Raw genomic sequence first — 7,718 nt, forward strand, 5'->3', positions numbered from 1 at the left:
GCCCCTACGTAGCTCCAGAGAAACACCACACTAGGATGAAAACTAGGCAATGCCTCCTAAGGCAAATAGCTGGGCCAGAGGAAGGCAGGCAGTCATGGCATGTGCCCCTGGGGGTAAGTCCTAGAATGCTTGCTAACCTGAGGGATTAACCTAGCAGGGAAAAACTATATTGGTTTGAGATGGTGACGGGAGCAGAGCTAAGGTGAGCTAACGGGGCCCCCTCAACCCTGACAAGTTGAAGCAGAAATAGAAATGATGCAGCTCTCTTCGGGCACACAGTGATTATTCCCTGCAGGAGAAGTTCTGATCCCACATGCAGAATCGCCCCAATCTAAAGAGCCAGGGCACGGGCTAAACCATAATTTAGCAATGACAAACACGAACAGATAGAGTACAAGGTTCACCGAGCATTTATTTAAGCAAACCTGACACTGAAGTCATGAAACCCAGAGGTCAGAAGGACATTCGCAGAAAAAGAATCTATCGAATGAACGTAGGAAGTCTTTTTAAAACAAAGCAGGACTAGTATTTTCAGAGGATCGCATAAAATAACAATGGGTTGGTCAGTCACGGGATCCAGCCTTTGACTTTGGGATGCAACCCTAAACATCATCTCTTGTGACTGGGTCCACGTCCTTGAAACAGATCCAAATATGATCCGAAGCCGTATCCGAATGTTATGAAAGCTTTGTGTTGTGCCACTGTTGATGTCAGCATGTAGATGCTTTGCTGGGCGGGGAGGACCTGCAGGGCAGAAGCGCTTAGGTTAGAGAAAAAAATAAGTTGTCAACTCCTTCTTGTGAGGTACCATAAATGGCAATAAATTCTTGTATTATGAAATGTCTTTTCCCAGGAGCGGCAAGCCCCCATTTATTCCCAATTCATGATTTTGAAGACACTCACAATTTAGCGTAATATTCATAACAGTTGCGCTTGGTGACCAAAGAACATTTTCAATGTTAGGCAATTGATAATATTCACAGGTACATGCATAGTGGTCTAGATTTAACATGAGTGAAACATGATACCAACTTGTTACATTGGCAGCGGGGTGAAATTTGGACGCTAAACTTGCAAAAAGCTATAGTGTCATAAAAACATTTGACAGGCACCTGGGTGGCTCAGTTGGTTAAGCATCTGACTTTGGCTCAGGTCATGATCTCACCGCTCGTGAGTTCGCTCTGTGCTGACAGCTCAGAACCTGGAGCCTGCTTTGGATTCTGTGTCTCCCTCTCTCTCTCTCTCTCTCTGCCTCTTCCCTGCTTGTGCTCTGTCTCTGTCTCTCAAAAAAAAATAAACACTAAAAAGTTTTTTTGATAAATATTTAAATTTTTGGGAAATTAAATACAATGTAACTCTTTTCATGACAGTTTTTTGTTTCATAGCCATTGATTATCATTTGCTTCGCCTTTTCAACTTTGATAGGTTTGAGTATTTTAGGATAACTTTACTATGAATGTACTTAAAAATAATTTTAATTTTCACTTCTTTACATGGATTTCAAGCTACATTGTTGCAAATGTGTATTTAAATTTTGTACGCTTTGAATAAATTACGTTTACTTTTTAACATTGAAGTATAGTTGTTTCAGATGTCTGAGATAGTGATTGGACAATTCTATCTTTACACCATCCCCATCACCTGTCACCACACAAACTTACCATTCATAATGTCCTTACCATCTGTCGCCATACAAAGTTATTACTATATTAGCGACGGCCTTCCCTATGCCATACTTTTCACCCCTGTGCCTTATGTGTTTTATTACTGGAAGTTTGTATCTCTTAATCCCTTCACCTACTTTGCCCATCCCCCCTCCCCCTCTCCTCTGGCAATCACTAGTTCATCGTATTTGAGTCTATTTCCAGTTTTGTTTGATTATTCATTTATTTTTTTTAATTCCCCACATGAGTGAAATCATATGGGATTTGCCTTTCTCTAACCTGACTATTTTCACTTAGCATAAAACCCTGTAGGCCCATCCATGTTGTCACACATGGCAAGATTTCATTCTTTTTTATGGCTGAGTAATATTCCAGTGTGTGTGTGTGTGTGTGTGTGTGTGTGTGTGTGTGCGCGCGCGCGCATGTGCGCACATCTTCTTTATCCATTCATCTATCAGTAGACTTTAGTTTGCTCCCTATCTTGTCTGTTGTAAATAATGCTGCAATAAAGGTGAGGGTGCATATATCTTTCCAAATTAGTGTTTTTGGTTTCTTTGGTAAATATCCAGCAGTGGAATCAGTGGATCATATGGTATTTCTATTTTTTAATTTTTTTTGAGGAAACTCCATACTGGTTTCCATAGTGGCTGCACCCTTTACACTCCCACCCGTAGCACATGAGAATTTGTTTCCCACATCCTTGCCAACGCTTGTTATTTCTTGCCTTTTTGATAATAGCCAGTCTCACTGGTTTGAGCTGATATTTTTCTGTGATTTTGTTTTGCATTTCCCCGATGGTTAGTGATGTTGGGCATCTTTTCACATATCTGTTGGTCATCTATAGGTCTTCTTTGGAAAAATGAGTATTCAGGTCTTTGGCCAATTTTTAATTGGATTATTTCAGGATCTTTTGGTGTTGAGTTGTCTGAGTTGTTTATATATTGGATATTAACCCCTTATCATATATGTGATCTTAAAATATCTTCTTGGGTTGGCTCAGTCAGTTAAGTAAGCATCTGACTCTTGATCTCTGCTCAGGTCTTGATCTCACAGTTCATGAATTTGAGCCCTGCATTAGGCTCTGTGCTGCCAGTGCAGGGCCTCCTTGGGATTCTGTCTGTGGTTCTCTCTCTCTCTCTCTCTCTCTCAAAATAAGTAAATAAACTTTAAAAGAAGTGCTTCTTTAAAAAAAAAAAAAAGAAAATATCTTCTGCCACTCAGTAGGTTGCCTTTTCATTTTGTTGATGGTTTCCTTTGCTATGCAAATCCTTTTTAGTTTGATTTAATTCCAGTATTTTATTTTAGCTTTTGTTTCCTTTGCCTGAGGAGACATATCAGAAAAACGTTGCTAAGGCTAATGTCTAAAAGATTATTGCCAATATTTGCTTCTAGGATTTTTTTATGGTTTCAAGTCTCACATTTAGGTCTTTAATTCATTATGAATTTACTTTTTGTGTATGGTGTAAGAAAGTGGTCCAGTTTCATTCTTTTGTATGTGGCTATCCAGGTTTCCCAACACCGTTCATTGAAGAGACTGCCTTTTCCTCATTGTATATTCGTGCCTCCTTTGTCATAGATTAATTGACCATATAATTGTGGGTTTATTGCCAAGCTCTCTGTTTTGCTCTAGGCCTTCAGTACTGTGTTGAATAAAAGTGGTGAGAGTGGTATCCTTGTATTGGTCCTGATCTTAGAGGAAAAACATTCTGCTTTTCACAATTGAGAATGACGCTAGCTGTGGCTTTGTCATATATGATGTTGAGATATGTTTTCTCTAAATTCACTTACTTGAGAGTTTTTACCATGAACAGATGTTGAATTTTGTCAGATGCTTTTTCTGCATCTATTGAGATGATCATATGGTTTTTATCTTTCATTTTGTTAATGTGGTGTAGTCTGTTGATTAATTTGAGGATATTTATTCTTGCATTCTTGGAATAAATCCCACTTGACCATGGTGAATCTTTTTAATGTATTGTTGAATTCAGCTTGCTAATATTTTGTTGGGGATTTTTGCATCTATATTCATCAGGGATATTTAACCTGTAATTGTTTTTTGTTTTTTTGTTTTGCTTTTAGGTGTCTTTATAGTTTTGGTATCAGGGTAATGCTGGCCTCATACAGTGGATTTGGAACTTTTCCTTCCTCTTCTATTTTTTGGAATGGTTCGAGAAGGATAGGTATTAACTCTTCTTTAAATATTTGGTAGAATTCACCTGTGAAGTCATCTAGTACTAGACTTCTATTTGTTGGGATTTTTTTTTTTTTTTTTTTTTTTGCCAATTCAATTTCATTACCAGTAATAAGTCTGTTCAGATTTGCTGTTTCTTCTTGATTCAGTCTTGGAAGATTGTGTTTCTAGGAGTTTATCCATTTCTTCTAGGTTGTCCAATTTGTTGGCATATAATTTTTTGTGGTACTGCCTTATAATCCCTTTTATTTTTGTGATATTGCTGGTTACTGCACCTTTTTCATTTATTTTACTTTATTTTCATTTCTTTTATATTTACTTTACTTATTTGAGTCCTCTCTCTCTTTTTCTTGATAAGTTTGTCTAAAAGTTTATCACTTTTGTCACTCTTTTCAAAGAACCAAGTCATGGTTTCATAGATCCTTTCTGTTGTTTTTTAACCTCCATTTCACTTATTTCTGCTCTAATCTTTATTATTTTCTTCTTTTTGCTAGCTTTGGACTTGTTCTTTTGCTAGCTCTTTTAGTTGTAATATTAGTTTATTTATTTGAGATTTTTCTTATTTCTCGGGGTAGGTCTGTGTTGCTATATACCACCCTCTTAGAGCTGCTTTTGATGCATCCCAAAGACTTTGGACCATTGTGTTTTCATTTTTATTTGTCGCCACATATTTTAAAATTTCCTCTTTGATTTCTTGGTTGACCCATTCATTGTTTACTAGCATATTGTTTATCTTCCATGTATTTGTGTTCTTTCCAGATTTTTTTTTTCTTATAATTGATTCCTAGTTTCATGTGGGTGTGGTCAGAAAAGAAACTTGATGTGATTTCAGTTTTCTCAAGTTTATTGAGACTTTTTTGTGGCCTAACATGTTATCTATTTTGGAGAATGTTTCGTATGCAAATGTAAAGAATCTGTATTCTGTTTTGGATAAAGTGTTTTGTATGTATCTGCTAGGTCCATCTGATTTAATGTGTCATTAAAAGCCATTGTTTCCTTGTTGATTTTTCTGGCTGGATAATCTATCCATTGATATAAGTGAGGTGTTAAACTCCTCTACTATTATTGTATTATTGTTAGTTTCTCCTTTATGTCTGTTAATAATTGTTTTACAGGTTAAGGTGCTTCTATGTTGGGTGTATAGATATTTACAATTGTTATATCATCTTGTCGAATTTTTCCTTTTATCACTATGTAGTGCCCTTTGTCTCTTACTGCAGTCTTTGTTTTAAAGTCTTTTGTCTAATGTAAGTATTATTACCCCAGCTTCTTTTCTTCTTCCATTTGCATGGTATGCTTTTTCCAGCCCTTCATTTTCAGTCTGTACATGTCTTTAGGTGTAAAGCGAGTGTCTTCTAGGCATCACATAGCTGAATCACCCTGTGTTTCTTTATTAGAACATTTAGTCCATTTACATTTAAGGTAATTGTTGATAGATAGATATATGTGTGTGTGTGTGTGTATATATATATATACATATATATATATATATATGTATATATACTGTATGTATATATACATATATATATATATGTATATGTATATATACTGACATTTTGTTAGTTGTTTTCCAGTTGTTTTTGTAGTTCTCTGTTCCTTTCTTTTTATCTTGCTTTCTCTTACTTGATGGCTTTATTTAGTGTTATATTTGGATTCCTTTCTCTTTATTTTTTGCATATCAATTACAGATTTTTAATGTGTGGTTACGATTAGGTTCATATATAACATCTTATGTGTATAGCAGTCTATATTAAGTTGATGATTACTTAATTTTGAACACATCCTAAAAGCACTAAAATTTAACCGACCTTCACATTTATGTATAAGATGGCATGTTTTACCTCTTTTTATTTTATGTATCCCTTGATTGATTTTTGTAGATATAATTGATTTTACTACATTTGTGTTGTAACCTTCATACTGGCTTTATATGTGATTAATCTGCTACCTTTATTTATTGTTTGCTTTTACCTATGAATTTTTAAACTTTCATTAATGTTCTTCCAGTTATGGTCTTTTCTTTCAAATCAGTTCTCTAACATTTCTTGTAAGGCTGGCTTAGTGGTCATGAATTCCCTTTATTTTTGTTTGTCTGGGAAACTTTTTATCTCTCCTTCTATTCTGAATGATAACCTTCCTGGGTAGAGTATTCTTGGTTGTAGGTTTTTTCCTTTTAGCACTTGGAACATATTATGTCATTCCTTCTGGCCTGCAAAGTTTCTGCCGAAAAATCAGCTGATATCCTTATGGGATTTCTTTTGTATGTAACTATTTTCTTTTCTCTTGCTGCTTTAAGAATTCTCTCTTTATCATTACTTTTTGCCATTTTAATTATCATGTGTGCTGGTATAGAACTCCCTGGATTAATATTGGTAGGGGCTCTCTATGGTTCCTGGATCTAAATATCTGTTTCCTTCCCTAGATTAGGGAAGTTTTCAGATAATATTTCTTCAGATAAGTTTTCTGCCCCCCTTCTCTTTCTCTTCTCCTTCTGGGATCCTTTTAATGTGAATGCTATTGTGCTTGATGATGTCGCTGACTTCCCTTAACCTATTCTCATTTATTTTTATTCTTTTTTTTTTCTTTTTGCTGTTCAGCTTGGTTGCTTTCCATTAACCTGTCTTCCAGATCACTGATCCATTCTTCTACCTCCTCTAATCTGCTATTGATTCCCTCCAGTGTTTTTTCTTATTTTTGTTATTGAATTCTTTTTTTTTAATTTCAGGTAATTTTTTACTTCTTCAAGTTTATTTATCAGGAGTAACTGAAATAAAAACTGTACTTGAGTCCCATCATCATGGAAATGGCTTTAAGAGAAAACTGGTCAGATGAATATTATTCTCTCCCATTTTCGACCAGTAAATAGTTGCTATTGATAAATAGCCAACAATCTGTCAAGAATGCTCAAGATATGTTATATAATATTGCATGCCTGTTCACACAGGGGATAAGCTAGGAAATAACCTATGTGAACTTATTGATTTCATCATACAAGACCAGCACAAAAGCACCACCTATGTCTCTGAGAACATTGGGCTGTGCACAGTTGACAAAAGCTTTGGCTCCTTCATCCCAAGCAATCTTCCTCCAGCAGTCAAGTGAGCCTGCATACACGATGTCAGTTCATTTGCACCCTGACTACATCATCATATGATGGCGAACAGTGTCAAACAGATAGAATGTCAACCCAGCAGCCACTGTGACAGAATGTGTGATCATCCAGCTGATGAAGATGTGAGTATTGTTGGGATCTGGAAGCATTCCCTTTGCAGTGTCAATAGATACCGAAGTAGGCAACTTGGTAGGTGACGATGCCCTACAAAGACACACTAAACGCTCGGCACAGGCCCTTAATCCCAGGAGATTTGTAGATCTTAACCAGGCAGCCACTGAGGCCTCTGAATTCCCCCTTAGCTCCAGCTTTGCCACATCAGCTGCTAAACGCATATGGGCAAAATTAAGAGGATACACAGAACACAAGGATCTATAACCCCAGCAGCACTACCTGATGCCAGATTCCCCGCAAAGTAGCACCCAAACTGGGTTCTCTTGTCCACACCACCCAGGAAGGTCTGCTTGTGTTTATCTTTGAAGGCAAAGTTGAGAGCCTGGGTAGGAAAGTATCTGATGACATTGGCCAAGTTACCACACCAGGACAGGGCTGCCTGCTCCTTAGGGATATGAGCCATGCAGTCTCTAGTGCCCTGGTATTGCTTATCTGTGCTGATTTGCCTACTGGCATGCTGCACGTGCAGCAGCAGCTTGACCTGCTTGATGGGAACTATCGTGGTCTTCGAGACGGCCATGGCCAACTCAGCCACCAGGAAGTCCTTGGCAATGAGGGATACAGCAGCATCTGTCAT

At 37.0% G+C, this 7,718-nt stretch overlaps 1 pseudogene; it reads right to left on the reverse strand.

Annotated features, from left to right (window-relative positions):
* Positions 1-6,819: 6,819 nt before the first annotated feature.
* On the reverse strand, positions 6,820-7,718 carry LOC131492353 (ADP/ATP translocase 2-like; annotated as a pseudogene).

Source organism: Neofelis nebulosa, chromosome 13 (assembly GCF_028018385.1).
Source record: "Neofelis nebulosa isolate mNeoNeb1 chromosome 13, mNeoNeb1.pri, whole genome shotgun sequence".
Lineage (NCBI taxonomy): Eukaryota > Metazoa > Chordata > Mammalia > Carnivora > Felidae > Neofelis > Neofelis nebulosa.